Source organism: Cervus canadensis, chromosome X (assembly GCF_019320065.1).
Source record: "Cervus canadensis isolate Bull #8, Minnesota chromosome X, ASM1932006v1, whole genome shotgun sequence".
In the NCBI taxonomy this organism is placed as follows: domain Eukaryota; kingdom Metazoa; phylum Chordata; class Mammalia; order Artiodactyla; family Cervidae; genus Cervus; species Cervus canadensis.
In genome coordinates, this window is record NC_057419.1 from 33,911,192 (window position 1) to 33,927,701 (window position 16,510).

Here is a 16,510-nt window from a genome sequence, read left to right on the forward strand (position 1 = left end):
CCCCACAAAATCTCAAATGATAAAATGAAAAATTAGCATGTACAGAAGTATAATAATAGATTTTGAATCAGAATATGTGATAAACCAATCGAAAACAGAAGAAACCAATTGAATAGAAAATAGGAAAACAATAGAACAAGCAAAGATATTGCTTTGGAAGTATCAACAAAATTGAAATTCCTTAGGACTTCCCTGCTGACGCAGTGGATAAGAATCTGTCTCCCAATGCAAGGGACATGGGTTTGATCCCTGTTCTGGGAAGTTTCCACATGCCACTGGGAATTGAACCAGGGTCTTCTGCATTGCAGCTGGTTTCTTTACCAGGTAAGCTACTTGGGAAGCCATAAAAAAGCTTAACTATTGTATAAAATTTGAAAAATAATTTAAATATACAAGAAATGTTTTGTAAATATGTCTTAGAGATGGATGTGGTGTTTCTCAGTTAGTTCATGCATTTGTGGATAAACATTATTTATTGCTAGAATGACAGAGTTCAGTGTTGATTTTATTTTGATTTGTTTTTAATTTTTAAAAATGTAAACACAAGAAACTTTGGTCACAGAAATAATAAGAAGAAAATGAATTTTTTTTTCCTCACAGTGTTGTCACACACTTCTTTGTATTTCATCTGAGTTGTGTACCTCAAATTCCATCATGATCTACCAACAAAAATTAACTGTATTGCTTTATTGACTAACAACTCCATTCTATCCTTCAGCAATTTGTTGAGAGCAAAGCATTAGAAATCCCCTGTGCTGCAAAATTTCTTGTTAAGCAGTAATTAGGCTCATTCATTTTCCCACACCAACACCCTTTTTTAGGTACTGGGAGGTCCTGACATCCAGATTAGTGGTGGAGGGGAGCATCCAGATTAGTGATGGAGGGGACCAGGGTGAAGAGGCTTGTTTTTCTTTTGTAAAATGAGAGAAGTGCTGTTGACAAAGAAGACAAAGGAAGAGAGAACCCATCTGCAGGAGATTTAGAGTTCTCCAGAGATTCATGTTAGGAGATTGAAAACCTAGAAATTTTTAGCATTTCAAAAATTTAAATTTAAAATTTAGAAAATCTAAAAATTTCTTTTCCTCCTTGCCTCCCCTTCCCTTCCCTTGTAAACAAATATTTATCTACTACACCAAAGGCAAAATTCATGAGAGAAATAATTGATCAACTGGACTTTATTAAAATTAAAGCCTTCTGCTTCATGAAAGACTATCAAGAGAATTAGAAGACGTACTTCAGACTGGGAGAGAATATTTGGAAAATACCTACCTGATAAAGAACTATTACCCAAAATGTACAAAGAAAATAGTTTGATCAAAAAATGTGTCACAGACCTTAACAGTCACCTCACCACAGAAGATATATGTATGGCGATTAAACATGTGAAAAGATGCTTCATATTATATATCCTCAAGGAAATACAAATTAGGACTATAAGATACCTCTACACACATATTAAAATTGCCAAAATACAGAACATCCATAATACCAAATATTAATGAGGATGTGGAGCAATAGAAACTCTCATTCTTTCCTGTTGGATATGCAAAATGGCACAACTTTGGAAGACAGTTTGTCAGTTTCTTACAAAGTTAAACTTTGTTACACTTATCCTATAATCCAGCAGTTGTGCTCCTTAGGACTTACCTAAAGGAGTTGAAATCTTACATCCACATCAAAACCCACACACAGATGTTTATAGTAGCTTTATTTATAATTCCCCAAACCTGAAACAACCAACATGGCATTTAGTAGGTGAATAAATAGACTGTGTTAACACAGACAATGAAAGATTATCCATTTTTTAAAAGAAATGACTTATCAAGTTGTGAAAAGAAATTAAGGGAACTTGAATTAGTATTGCCAAGTGAAAAAAGCCTATCTGAAAAGGCTACAGTGTATAATCCCAATACAGCAATATTCAATAAAGGAAAAACTAGGAAGACAATAAAATATCAGTGGTTGCCAAAGCTTAGGAGAGAAGTGAATAGGTGGGACACAGAAGATTCCAGGGCCAGAGAGATTACTCTATCTGATACTATAATGGTTGATGCAGGTCACTATATATTTGACCAAATGCATGTAGTGTACAGCAAATGAATCTTAATGCAAACAATGAACTTTGAATGATAATAATGAGTCAATATATTGTTCAGTTCAGTGGCTCAGTCGTGTCTGACTCTTTGTGACCCCATGAGCCGCAGCACGCCAGGCCTCCCTGTCCAACACCAACTCCCGGAGCCCACCCAAACCCATGTCCATTGAGTCGGTGGTGCCATCCAATCATCTTATCCTCTGTCGTCCCCTTCTCCTCCTGCCCCCAATCCCCGCCAGCATCAGTGTCTTTTCAAATGAGTCAGCTCTTCGAATCAGGTGGCGAAAGTAATGGAGTTTCAGCTTCAACATCAGACCTTCCAATGAACACCCAGGACTGATCTCCTTTAGGATGGACTGGTTGGATCTCCTTGCAGTCCAAGGGACTCTCAAGAGTCCTTTACAGCATCAGACCTTGCTTCTATCACCAGTCACATCCACAACTGGGTGTTGTTTTTGCTTTGGCTCTGTCTCTTCATTCTTTCTGGAGTTATTTCCCCACTTATCTCCATTAGCATATTGGGCACCTACCGACCTGGAGAGTTCATCTTTCAGTGTCCTATCTTGTTGCTTTTTCATACTGTTCATGGGGTTCTCAAGGCAAGAACACTGAAGTAGTTTGCCATTCCCTTTTCCAGTGGACTGCATTCTGTCAGACCTCTCCACCATGACCCGTCCTGATTATAAAAAGGTGTATCACTCTGATGTGGAATGTTAATAAGCCAGAAAGTTATGCATAAGTAGGGCAGGAAGGATATGTGAAATTTCTGTAACTTGCATTTAATTTTCTGTGAACCATAAATTACTCTAAAAATAAAGTCTATTTATTGTTATAAAACCTTAAAAAATATTGTGCTGTACATCAATACAGTTTTATCATTGCATTAAAGAAAAGTCTGTTCAAAAAAGAGAGAAAATTCACAAAGAGAATAATGAGAAGTGGTTATAATCACAAATGTGAGGGAGATCATGTAAATTATTAGGGAATTATGCATACTCTTTGCTACCCTATGGACTATAGACCTCCAGGCCCCTCTGCCCATAGGATTCTCCAGGCAAAATTACTGGAGTGGGTTGCCATACACTCTCCAGGGCTTCTTCCTAACCCAGGAATTGAATCTGTGTCTCTTAAGTCTCCTGTATTAGCAGCCAGGTTCTTTACCACTAGTGCCACCTGGGAAGCTCTATGCATACAGAATTATGCTAACAAAGTATATATTCTTGATGGAATATATAGGTTTACGGGAAATGCAAAATTGACCAAAGAAGTTTTAAAAATTAATAATAATTGTTGAAAAACTGAAAAATTCCAAAATGACTCCCCCTAAATTAATATCAGTTAGGGTGCAATGAGGCACATGTTCTCATATATTAATGGTATGCATCTAAATTGTTACAACATATAAATGTATGTAGTCATGTATGGATGTGAGAGTTGGACTATAAAGAAAGCTGAGCACCAAAAAATTGATGCTTTTGAATTGTGGTGTTGGAGAAGACTCTTGAGGGTCCTTTGGACTGCAAGGAAATCCAACCAGCCCATCCTAAAGGCAATAAATCCTGGGTGTTCATTGGAAGGACTGATGCTGAAGCTGAAACTCCAATACTTTGGCCACCTGATGCAAAGAGTTAACTCATTTGAAAAGACCCTGATGTTGGGAAGGATTGAGGGTGGGAGGAGAAGGGAATGACAGAGGATGAGATGGTTGGATGGCATCACTAACTCAACGGACATGAGTTTGGGTAAACCCCATGAGTTGGTGATGGACAGGGTGGCCTGGCAAGCTGCGGTTCACGGGGTCACAAAGAGTCGGACACAATTGAGTGACTGAACTGAACTGAATAAAAGTATGGGTAGGTTGTAAGAGCACTCTATAATTTGACCAGTTAACAATTATACAAACATTAATTTATCTAATTATTTTTTGTATAGGAAAGACAATTGAGCAACTTTTACAAAATTTTATAGAAAAGAAATCCTATCTTAAGTATTCTAGGATGAGACGGCTTCCCTGGTGGCTCAGTGTTAAAGAACCCACTTGCCAATGCAGTAAATGTGGGTTCAATTCCTGGGTCGAGAAGAACCCCTGGAGAAGGAAATGGCACCCTACTCCTGCAGAAAAGTAGGGAAATCCCATGAACAGAGGATATGAGACAAATGATGAGACAAATCACTATTTACATGCTAGGGTAAAAAAACTGTTTCAGAAAATACACATCTACAGTGATCAAGGAATTTAAATTCAAACCAAGTAAAATTAGAGTCAGAATAAAAACAAGTGACAAATGAAACCATAATTAATTTTATGTGGTTATTAATATAGTTGTAAAATGTCAGGGAATGTTTGACGGGAGGATTCCTACATGCTGTCTCTCATGAGTCCTTTGTCCCTCTTCAAGTGGAACAGCATGCTGCTCCCAGGGACTGAGGTCATTGTGTGAGGCAAGCATGAGTCTCTTTTAGTAAACATTCTCCTTAGGACAAAACAGCTTAGTCTCCTTCCCCTTTCTTGAGATATGGATTGTCTCCTGACCTTGTGACTAACATTACCCCTTGTTCCCTTGGTAACGGTTGCTGTACATTTGGTTTTCTGATCTCTATCATTCCCGAAAGAAGTTTCTTGTACTGCAGCCTATATATACTCATAGAAAAATCATTAAAGCACCTTTGCTCCATCAGAGCTTAGGTCCGTGGGTCTTTTTTGTCTCTCTCTCTCTCTCTCTTTCTCTCTTTCACTTTCTTATCGTCGACTCCGTAGCACAAGGTTCCGGTCCATTAAAGGACCCCAACAAATGGCGCCAAGGAACAAGGACACTGGTATACATGGCATATCGGGCGGAGTGACTCAGGGACCTATTGAGGTCGGTAAGTACTAAGGCATGGGTCAAACGGCTGGCCAGCCCCATTATTTTTCTACTTTATTTCACCATTTGTTTAAATTTCAGGGACTTCTGGCTTCACAGCAATGAATAGAGGCTTGCCTTCAAACAGTAGTTGAACATAATCCTTAGTTTCCTGATAAATGCAGTTTTGATATAGAAATTTGGCTCCAGGTCAAAGAAAATGTTAAATGAGCAGCCAAACAAGGAAAAAATATTCCAATTGATCTCTAGCCCCTATGGGCTCTTATTAAAGCTGTAATTCTGCCATTTCAAGGTACATTCTAGCCCTTCCAATATTCAGCAACAGACAGAACACTTACTACATAAACATAAATTAAATGATTAAACTTTACAAAAGCCCCAATTAAAACAATACAAAAAAATCTCAAAATTTTCTTACTAGCCCTGCCCTGGCTCCTCCAAATGCTTCTCCTCTGCCAACAGTCACAACTCCAAAAGTCTCTCATTTGTTGGAACCTAATGAAAAGTTATGCTAATTTTTAAACTAGATTAGAAGCTGCTATTTCCCGTACTGTAATCGGAGAAGAAACCAAAAAACAGCTAGAGAAATTACTTGCTTATGAGAATGCAAATCAGAAATGTCAAAGAGCTATAGCTGCAATTTGTGAGACTAAAATTATTATTGATTATTTAAAAGCTTATTGCAATCTAGGATCAGAAACTCAAAAGATGAAAATGCTGATTGAGGTAATGGCTACTACCTTTAAAAAGGAAAATGAAGGATGCTTTAATTGTGGAGATAAAAATCATTTAAAAAGGGACTGCCCTAAGAAGGCTAATAAAATACCAAAAAATTTGCCCTTGCTGCCATAGAAAAATGCACTGGGCCAAAAGTTGTAAATTTAAATTTGATCTTGATGGAAAACCTATTCCAGGAAACTCCAAACAGGAACAAATTCTATCTTTTCCCTCAAACCCTCAACATCCGGCAGTGCTGCCGTCGATATACCAGCCCTAAATCATTTTTTCCTTTACCCTCAAACAGTCCCTACTAGAGTGCCTACCGGACTTTTTGGACCCCTGCCCCCACAAACTTTTGGTCTTTTGCTTGGCCAATCTAGTCTGACTTCTAAAGGAATTACTGTTCACCCTGAAATAATTGATTCAGATTATAAAGGAGAGATTCAAATTCTGATGTCATCTCAGATTCTATGGCAATTCAAAAAGGGGGATAAAGTTGCTCAATTACTTCTTTTACCTTACATTTCTATTAATTCCTCTAATAATGTATGGACAGATGGGTTTGACAGTACAGATCAAAAACAATCTTTGTGGACATCATTAGTATCTGAGTATGCCCGACCAAATATAAATATCAAAATTAATGGTAGAAGATTTTCTGGTCTCCTCGACACTGGATCTGTTATTACTATTATTTCCAAACATTTATGGCCCAAATCTTGGCCTGTGCAAAAGGTCTCTTGCCAAATTGCAAGAATTTCTCAAACTAAAGTACAAGAAGTTTATCAAAGTGTTCAAATATACTCACGTGAGGGACCAGAAGGCCAACCTGCAACATTAAAACCTTATGTGATAAATGTACCCTTTAATCTAATAGGAAGGGACTTACTTATACAATGGCAAACTCAGATATACATTCCACATTTTTCCTAGGGGCCACTGCTCATTTAACAAACAAAACAATTATTAAAATAACTAAGAAAAATTATGAGCCTATTTGGATAAAACATGGCCCCTTATGAAAGAAAAATTACAAGCTACTAAAGAACTTATAAACACACAATTAAAATTGAAACATATTGAAGAATCTTGCTCTTTTTGGAACTCTATTTTTGTTATAAAAAAGAAACATAACAAATGGTGTCTCTTAACAGAGTTTAGAAATGTTAATTGTTTTATGAAACCTATGGGTACATTGCAAACAGAGATCCCATCACCTATTACTATTCCTCAAAATTGGCACATTATTATTACTGATTCACAAGGTTGCTTTTTAAATATACCTTTACACCCTTTAGACCAGGAGAGATTCACTTTCTCTCTCTCTTATCCTAATTATATCGGGCCTCATAAAAGATTTCAGTAGACTATGTTACCTCAAGGTATGCTTAAAAGTCCTGCTACTGCTGCTGCTAAGTCACTTCGGTCATGTCCTACTCCATGCGACCCCATGGATGTCAGCCCGCCAAGCTCCCCCGTCCCTAGGATTCTCCAGACAAGAGTACTGAAATAGGATGCCATTGCCGTCTCCATAACAGTCCTAGTATTTGTCAAAATTTTGTAGCCAAGGCTTTACTTCCTATGTGACAGCAATTCCCTCATGCATATATCATTAATAATATACTATAGCTACAAAAAGGAAAAATTATATTTTTGACACTGAATGGCTATGATATTCTTTAGACTCTGGAGAAAACTGATGAAAATAAAATCTTTTTTGAAATTGCAAAACCGGTTCTTCTTGCACGTGCAGTTAGGAAAAGGTTAACTTGTTAAAAAAATTTTTTTTGAGCTCCAGTTCTGCCTGGGAAACAAAAATAGGCCTAAGAAAAAACCTTAAGTTAACTCTTATCATGTCCTTGGGATACACAGCCCACTCTCTCTAGGACTCCAGCCATTAACAAATTGGTGGAGCTCAAAATAAATAAAACAAAAGGATATTTTAAATTTCAAACAGAGAACTATGCCTATGTATCTAAAATTATCTATGTCTCAGTGTATGTCTTTGTTTTTGGATAGTGTGGAATTAATGAGCTCTATTTGGATTCAGCTTTACATGAACTGAAGGGTGTTCAATGTTGGGTATAATGTTTATTTAAATATGAATGTGATTTAAATATAATTATTTGTTAATCTAGTTGGGACATGTCTTGAGTCATCAACATTATATAATACTTTTATTATGCCTTGGTTTAAGGTAAACTAAGTTTGTCAACAAAAAGGTAACTCTTTATATATATATATATATATGTATATATATATATACACACAAATATATAGATGAGATAAAAACTTTTAGATAAGCTCTTAGAAATAATTGTATTTTTGATAGAATGATCTATTATCTATAATCTGGAGCCGTCTCTTGGGATTGGAGTGACTTAGGTTTCTAGAGTTGTGCTGAACTAAGTAGTAGAAGATTGTTGAATGGCTGAGTCATTTCCAAATGAAGTAGGATTTTGAAGCGTTAATTGCTGAACATTGGCTTACTCTTAAAAGGGGTTTTTCTTGCAGAAGAGCTGAAGAGATTTTGAGCTGTTAATGAATATAAATATATATTTATATATGAATGGATATATATATAATATGATTTGAGAAATATGTTCAATGGTCTATAAAATGCTAACATACAAGACATTTCATGGTTGCTATAGAAAAGTAAAATATATGCTTTTAATAGAAAGATATAAGAAATGGCAAATAAAATGATGAATACAAAAATATTTTTTTTAATTGTTGAAACATTATAAACATTATAAAATAAAGTGGTATTTACATAAGCTTTACTAGACTAGTTTTTCATTGTTGTTCTAGCTACAGCAAATGTTCTTTTTCCAAATTAAACCAAATTAAAAACAAGAGAAAAATTCTGAGAAAACAATATTTAACAAAATTAACTTTGGTCAACAGATACATTCAGACTACAAATATATTAAAAAATACAGCTGAAATGCTTGGGTGGATCACAATGAAAACCACAAAGTATGGTATGTTTATTTGAAATAAACATTACATTTGTTTGTTATGTTATCATACTTTGTTTTGGCCTTTTAACTTTTAAAGATATTTAGTGCTGGAATTTTAAAAAGGCTTATAACAAATGAAGAAAAATTTTATGGCAAATTGATGTAACTCATTGTCCTGAACTTTCTTCCTCTTCCTTCTTACATGTCTCGATCAATACAAATTCTTCTTTTCTAGGGGCAACACCTCTCTAAGGTAAGACTACACAACATGTTATAACCTACCTATCAACTTACTTCACGATAATGAGAACACCTAATTCTATAAAAACAGACAATGACTCTGCCTATATTTCTAAGCAGTTCAAACAGTTTTTACATTCATTCTCTATTAAACAGATTGCAGACATTCCTTATAGTCCACAAACACAAGACATGATTGGACAAACACATTACACACTGTAGCTGCAAATAAAAAATTAAATAAGAGAAAATACACAGAAACACTTTCGTCTTCCTTGTCCAGAGCAAACTTTACTAGATTCTGGTGTAGTGTAGTCTTTAAGCCTATAACTATTGTTGGTGTGACTTTATTTCTGTTCCCAATCTGTAAGATTCTTAAAGCAGGGCAAAAACGGCATTAAAAAAAAAAAAAAAACACCATTTCCCAAATGGATTATTTGTTCCTAAGAATATCAGAAATGTGGAATGTTTGCCTTCTTTTCAGGTCTGTCTTGGAAGTGTAATCATCCTCTTTAACACACTAAACAGTGAGATTCAACATTTGCTAAGCTGCATTTCTTTTTCAAGGACAAGGTCAAATATATTTGGATGTGAGCAACATTTCATTTGTCAAGCTGTTCTGCATCACCTTTTCAATAATTTCACTTAGGAAAAAATATTTGAATGGTTACTCCTAATCCTTTGCCCCAAATAACACAAACCACAGCCAAATACCAGTCCCAAACAGATTTCTGAATGATTTTTTTTTCTCTTTTAGACTGAAATATTTCCTAAGAATGTTTTCATCATTATCGCTTTCCTCTCTTTTTATAACTATTGTTAATATAGCCTTATTTGTTTTAAAGTTTTTAAACTTACCAAAAAGAGATGTTTTGACAAAAGCAAAAAACAAACAAACAAAAAAAGAAGTTTTTAAACATTATAGGACACCTCCTTTCCTTTGCCCATTTGATATCAAGACAGGTTAACTAATCAATAGAAATCTAAGAAACTAATCTTACAGGGAAAGGATATGCTTCTATTTCTCCAGATGGATCCAACGAGCTCACATGACTTCCTCTTCAGAAGATTCAACCTAAGGGGGCCCCCAGCATTCAGACTAGAGATGAAACAGCAAAAAACCCAGGAAGAAAGAATACCAATGTAAGCCATGGCGACATTAAAAATTTCCAAAAAATGCCGCACTCGACGTCATCGACCTTATGATCTCCCTACTTGGGGACAGATAAAAACCCTTACTAACTAAACTAAAAACCTGATTTCTCAACAGGGAATGCCTCAGAATCCTAAAAATATTTTTCTTCGCTATGCTTGCTTTGCTTGCTTTTGCTTCCCCCGCTCAGGCTGACCTGATTGATCACACTTACTGGGCTTATATACCTAACCCCCCTTTTTTATTGTAGGTTGTAAAATGGACAGATATAGAACCAATCACATCCACTAATGAGTCAACACATATGCCCCCTCCTTGGAACTGGAGGGGCCCTCTCATCCTGAAGAAAAAGAAAAACTAATTAATATCGTTCTAGGTTATGAAGTCCTTCCTTTAGGTATGGGCCCCAGAATTATGTATAAACGTTAGTCGACAAACTTGGGCTTTCGTCCTGCCTCCAGAAAAGGATTTTCGGACACTACTTGGATTATTTACTGCCCTTTCTTTGTCAGTAAACCATGTTTATACTACTGAAACTTTAGGGAAAGAATTAGGGAAAGAAGAAAGAACAGCATGCCAAGGGTTTACTAATAAGAACTTTAAATATATTCCTGATCATTGGGACAAATGTCAGGCCAAACCAGGAAAATTAATGCTTATAGCTAATCATACAATTGTCAATTGGGGACCCCATAGTATGTGGTTATTGAACTGCTCAGATGATATTAACAATACTATGTATGATTATATTACTCAAGTAACATGGAAGGTTACTAATACTACAATGGAACATTACCATGACAGAGGACTTCTTGGCTAGCTTGATGATGGAATGGCCCCCACCTCGTCCTCAAATCATCTTTGATAAACAGATTGGGCCTAAACAATGGGACATCTGGAAATTTGCTGCAAACACCGAAGAACTTAGGACTTGGACCAGACATTCCACAGGGACCAATCATAGCTATAACAATTATTTCTTTTGCTATAATCAATCATATTTTATACAAGCCTGTGTTCCATTTCCTTTTGTTACAGCTATAGGAAACTTACAATTCAATAAGACTATACGTTCTGTAACTTGTATAAATTGCAGATTATGTACTTGTCTTACCTCCTCTATTTCCTTAAGATATGATTCTCTTTTAATTCTTCGATCTCGACGTAGTCTATGGTTACTAATAAATCTCCAACGGCCCTGGGAAGAAGGTCCCATGGCTGGACTTGCTTCCTGGTTGCTTACTAAATTGCTCTAGCGATGTAAACGATTCATTGGATGGCTGATTTTTGGCATTAAGAGATTAATAACTATTTGCACCATTGCTGTCATGACTAGCGTTACTTTACAAACCTCAATTCAAACACATAATTTTATTCAAAATTGGACTAAAGATGTCCATACTATATGGCCCACTCAGACTCAGATAGATGAAGAAATTCAAGAAGAAATACAGGAACTGAAAACAGCCATCGAATGGGTTGGAGATCAATTAACAGATGTACAAAAACAGGTGATGCTAAAATGTGACTAGAATTCTACTCAATTTTGTGTTACTCCTGTTCATTTTAATAATAGTGCCTACAACTGGGAACAAATCAAATATCATTTACAAAACATACATGATAATGCCTCTCTGAATGTACAGTTATTACAAAAAGAAATATTTGAAACATTTTCTAATAATCTGCCCTCTTCCATTGATATGGAAACTTTAGCTAAACAATTAGCTGATCAATTATCTGGGCTAGACCCACGTGGATGGTTTCAAAGTCTTACTCATGGCATTGGATCTGGAACCATAATTTTGGTGATTGTCTTAACAATTATATTTGTTGTCTACTGTTGCCTTCATGCAAAGATTGTCAAAACTAAACAAACTCTGATGGTCAAAACTCTTCTTACAAATATTATAAATAAATAAGGGGGAATTGTCAGGGAATGTTTGACGGGAGGATTCCTACATGCTATCTCTCATGAGTCCTTTGTCCCTCTTCAAGCGGAACAGCACGCTGCTCCCAGGGACTGAGGTCATTATGTGAGGCAAGCATGAGTCTCCTTTAGTAAACATTCTCCTTAGGACAAAACAGCTTAATCTCCTTCCCCTTTCTTGAGATATGGATTGTCTCCTGACCTTGTGGTAACAGTTGCTGTACATTTGGTTTTCTGATCTCTATCATTCCCGAAAGAAGTTTCTTGTACTGCAGCCTATATATACTCATAGAAAAATCATTAAAGCACCTTTGCTCCATCAGAGCTTAGGTCCCCTGGTCTTTTTGTCTCTCTCTCTCTCTCTTTCTCTCTCTCTCTTTCTCTCTTTCACTTTCTTATCGTCGACTCCGCACCACAAGGTTCTGGTCCATTAAAGGACCCCAACAACAGCCCACTCTATCTAGGACTCCAGCCATTAACAAATTGGTGGAGCTCAAAATAAATAAATAAAACAAAAGGATATTTTAAGTTTCAAATGGAGAACTATGCCTATGTATCTAAAATTATCTATGTCTCAATGTATGTCTTTGTTTTTGGATAGTGTGGAGTTAATGAGCTCTATTTGGATTCAGCTTTACATGAACTAAAGGGTGTTCAATGTTGGGTATAATGTTTATTTAAATGTGAATGTGATTTAGATATAATTATTTGTTAATCTAATTAAGACATGTCTTAAGTCATCAACATTACATAATACTTTTATTATGCCTTGGTTTAAGGTAAACTAAGTTTGTCAACAAAAAGGTAACTATATATATATATATATATATATATATATATATATATATACACACAAATATATAGATGAGATGAAAACTTTTAGATAAGCTCTATTAGAAATAATTGTATTTTTGATAGAATGATCTATTATCTGTAATCTGGAGCCGTCTCTTGGGATTGGAGTGACTTAGGTTTCTGGAGTTGTGCTGAACTAAGTAGTAGAAGTTTGTTGAATGGCTGGGTCATTTCCAAATGAAGTAGGATTTTGAAGCATTAATTGCTGAACATTGGCTTACTCTTAAAAGGGGCTTTTCTTGCAGAAGAGCTGAAGAGATTTTGAGCTGTTAATGAATATAAATATATATTTATACAGGAATGGATATATATATATAATATAATATGATTTGAGAAATATGTTCAATGGTCTATAAAATGCTAACATACAAGACATTTCATGGTTGCTATAGAAAAGTAAAATATATGCTTTTAATAGAAAGATATAAGAAATGGCAAATAAAATGATGAATACAAAAATATTTTTTTTGTTGAAACATTTATTATAGAATAAAGTGGTATTTACATAAGCTTTACTAGACTAGTTTTTCATTGTCGTTCTAGCTACAGCAAATGTTCTTTCTCCAAATTAAACCAAATTAGAAACAAGAGAAAAATTCTGGGAAAACAATATTTAACAGAATTAACTTTGGTCAGCAGATACATTCAGACTGCAACTATATTAGAAAATGCAGTTGAAATGCTTGGGTGGATCACAATGAAAACCACAAAGTATGGTATGTTTATTTGAAATAAACATTGCATTTGTTTATTATGCTATCATACTTTGTTTTGGCCTTTTAACTTTTAAAGATATTTAGTGCTGGAATTTTAAAAAGGCTTATGACAAATGAAGGAAAATTTTATGGCAAATTGATGTAACTCATTGTCCTGAACTCTCTTCCTCTTCCTTCTTACATGTCTCGATCAATACAAATTCTTCTTTTCTAGGGGCAACACCTCTCTAAGGTAAGACTACACAACATGTTATAACCCACCTATCAACTTACTTCACGATAATGAGAACACCTAATTCTATAAAAACAGACAATGACTCTGCCTATATTTCTAAGCAGTTCAAACAATTTTTACATTCATTCTCTATTAAACAGATTGCAGACATTCCTTATAGTTCACAAACACAAGACATGATTGGACAAACACATTACACACTGTAACTGCAAATAAAAAATTAAATAAGAGAAAATACACAGGAACACTTTTGTCTTCCTTGTCCAGAGCAAACTTTGCTAGATTCTGGTGTAGTGTAGCCTTTAAGCCTATAACTATTGCTGGTGTGACTATTTCTGTTCCCAATGTGTAGGATTCTTAAAGCAGGGTGAAAACGGCATTAAAAAAAAAAAAAAAAAGACACCATTTCCCGAATGGATTATTTGTTCCTAAGAATATCAGAAATGTGAAATGTTTGCCTTCTTTTCAGGTCTGTCTTGGAAGTGTAGTCATCCTCTTTAACACACTGAACAGTGAGATTCAACAGTTGCTAAGCTGCATTTCTTTTTCAAGGACAAGGTCAAATATATTTGGATGTGAGCAACATTTCATTTGTCAAGCTGTTCTGCATCACCTTTTCAATAATTTCACTTAAGAAAAAATATTTGAATGGCTACTCCTAATCCTTTGCCCCAGATAACACAAACCACAGCCAAATACCAGTCCCAAACAGATTTCCAAATGATTTTTTTTCTTTTGGACTGAAATATTTCCTAAGAATGTTTTCATCATTATCGCTTTCCTCTCTTTTTATAACTGTTGTTAATATAGCCTTGTTTTAATTTTTTTTAATTTACCACAAAGAGATGTTTTGACAAAAGCAAAAAACAAAAAAAAACAAACAAACAAACAAAAAAAGAAGTTTTGAAACATTATAGGACACCTCCTTTCCTTTGCCCATTTGATATCAAGACAGGTTAGCTAATCAATAGAAATCTAAGAAACTAATCTTACAGGGAAAGGATATGCTTCTATTTCTCCAGATGGATCCAACGAGCTCACATGACTTCCTCTTCAGAAGATTCAACCTAAGGGGGCCCCCAGCATTCAGACTAGAGATGAAACAGCAAAAAACCCAGGAAGAAAGAATTCCAATATAAGCCATGGCGACATTAAAAATTTCCAAAAAACGCCGCACTCGACGTCATCGACCTTATGATCTCCCTACTTGGGGACAGATAAAAACCCTTACTAACTAAACTGAAAACCTGATTTCTCAACAGGGAATGCCTCAGAATCCTAAAAATATTTTTCTTCGCTATGCTTGCTTTGCTTGCTTTTGCTTCCCCCGCTCAGGCTGACCTATTGACCACACTTACTGGGCTTATATACCTAACCCCCCTTTTTTTATTGTAGGTTGTAAAATGGACAGATATAAGACCAATCATATCCACTAATGAGTCAACACATATGCCTCCTCCTTAGAACTTGGAGGGGCCCTCTCATCCTGAAGAAAAAGAAAAACTAATTAATATCGTTCTAGGTTATGAAGTCCTTCCTTTATGTATGGGCCCAGCAGAATTATGTATAAACGTTAGTCGACAAACTTGGGCTTTCGTCCTGCCTCCAGAAAAGGATTTTCGGACACTACTCGGATTATTTACTGCCCTTTCTTTGTCAGTGAACCATGTTTATACTACTGAAACTTTAGGGAAAGAATTAGAGAAAGAACAAAGAACAACATGCCAAGGGTTTACTAATAAGAACTTTAAATATATTCCTGTTCACTGGGACAAATGTCAGGCCAAACCAGGAAAATTAATGTTTATAGCTAATCATACAATTGTCAATTGGGGAACCCATAGTATGTGGTTATTGAACTGCTCAGATGATATTAACAATATTATGTATGATTATATTACTCAAGTAACATGGAAGGTTACTAATACTACAATGGAACATTACCATGACAGAGGACTTCTTGGCTAGCTTGATGATGGAATGGCCCCCACCTCGTCCTCGAATCATCTTTGATAAACAGATTGGGCCTAAACAATGGGACATCTGAAAACTTGCTGCAAACACCGAAGAACTTGGGATTTGGACCAGACATTCCACGGGGACCAATCATAGCTATAGCAATTATTTATTTCACTATAATCAATCATATTTTATACAAGCCTATGTTCCACTTCCTTTTGTTGTAGCTATAGGAAATTTACAATTCAATAAGACTTTACGTTCTGTAACTTGCATAAATTGTAAATTATATACTTGTCTTAACTCCTCTATTTCCTTAAAAAATGACTCCCTTTTGATTCTTCGATCTCGACATAATCTATGGTTACCAATAAATCTCCAATAGCCCTGGGAAGAAGGTCCCATGGCTGGACTTGCTTCCCGGTTGCTTACTAAATTGCTCCGGTGATCTAAACTATTCATTGGATGGCTGATTTTTAGTATTTTGAGATTAATAGCCATTTGCACCACTGCTGCTGTCACTGGTGTTGCTTTACAAACCTCTATTCAGACACATAATTTTATTCAAAATTGGACTAAAGATGCCCATACTATATGGGCCACTCAGACTGAGATAGATGAGGAAATTCAAGAAGAAATACAGGAACTGAAAACAGCCATTGAATGGGTTGGAGATCAATTAACAGATGTACAAAAACAGGTGATGCTAAAATGTGACTAGAATTCTACTCAATTTTGTGTTACTCCTGTTCATTTTAATAATAGTGCCTACAACTG

General features: G+C 35.5%; 1 long non-coding RNA gene across 1 annotated transcript; it reads left to right on the top strand.

Annotated features, from left to right (window-relative positions):
- Positions 1-4,799: 4,799 nt before the first annotated feature.
- On the top strand, positions 4,800-9,943 carry LOC122435896. The gene is made up of 3 exons (XR_006267727.1): positions 4,800-4,960; positions 8,881-8,898; positions 9,916-9,943. It is a non-coding gene; the product is annotated as an uncharacterized LOC122435896 (long non-coding RNA).
- The last annotated feature ends 6,567 nt before the right edge of the window (positions 9,944-16,510 follow it).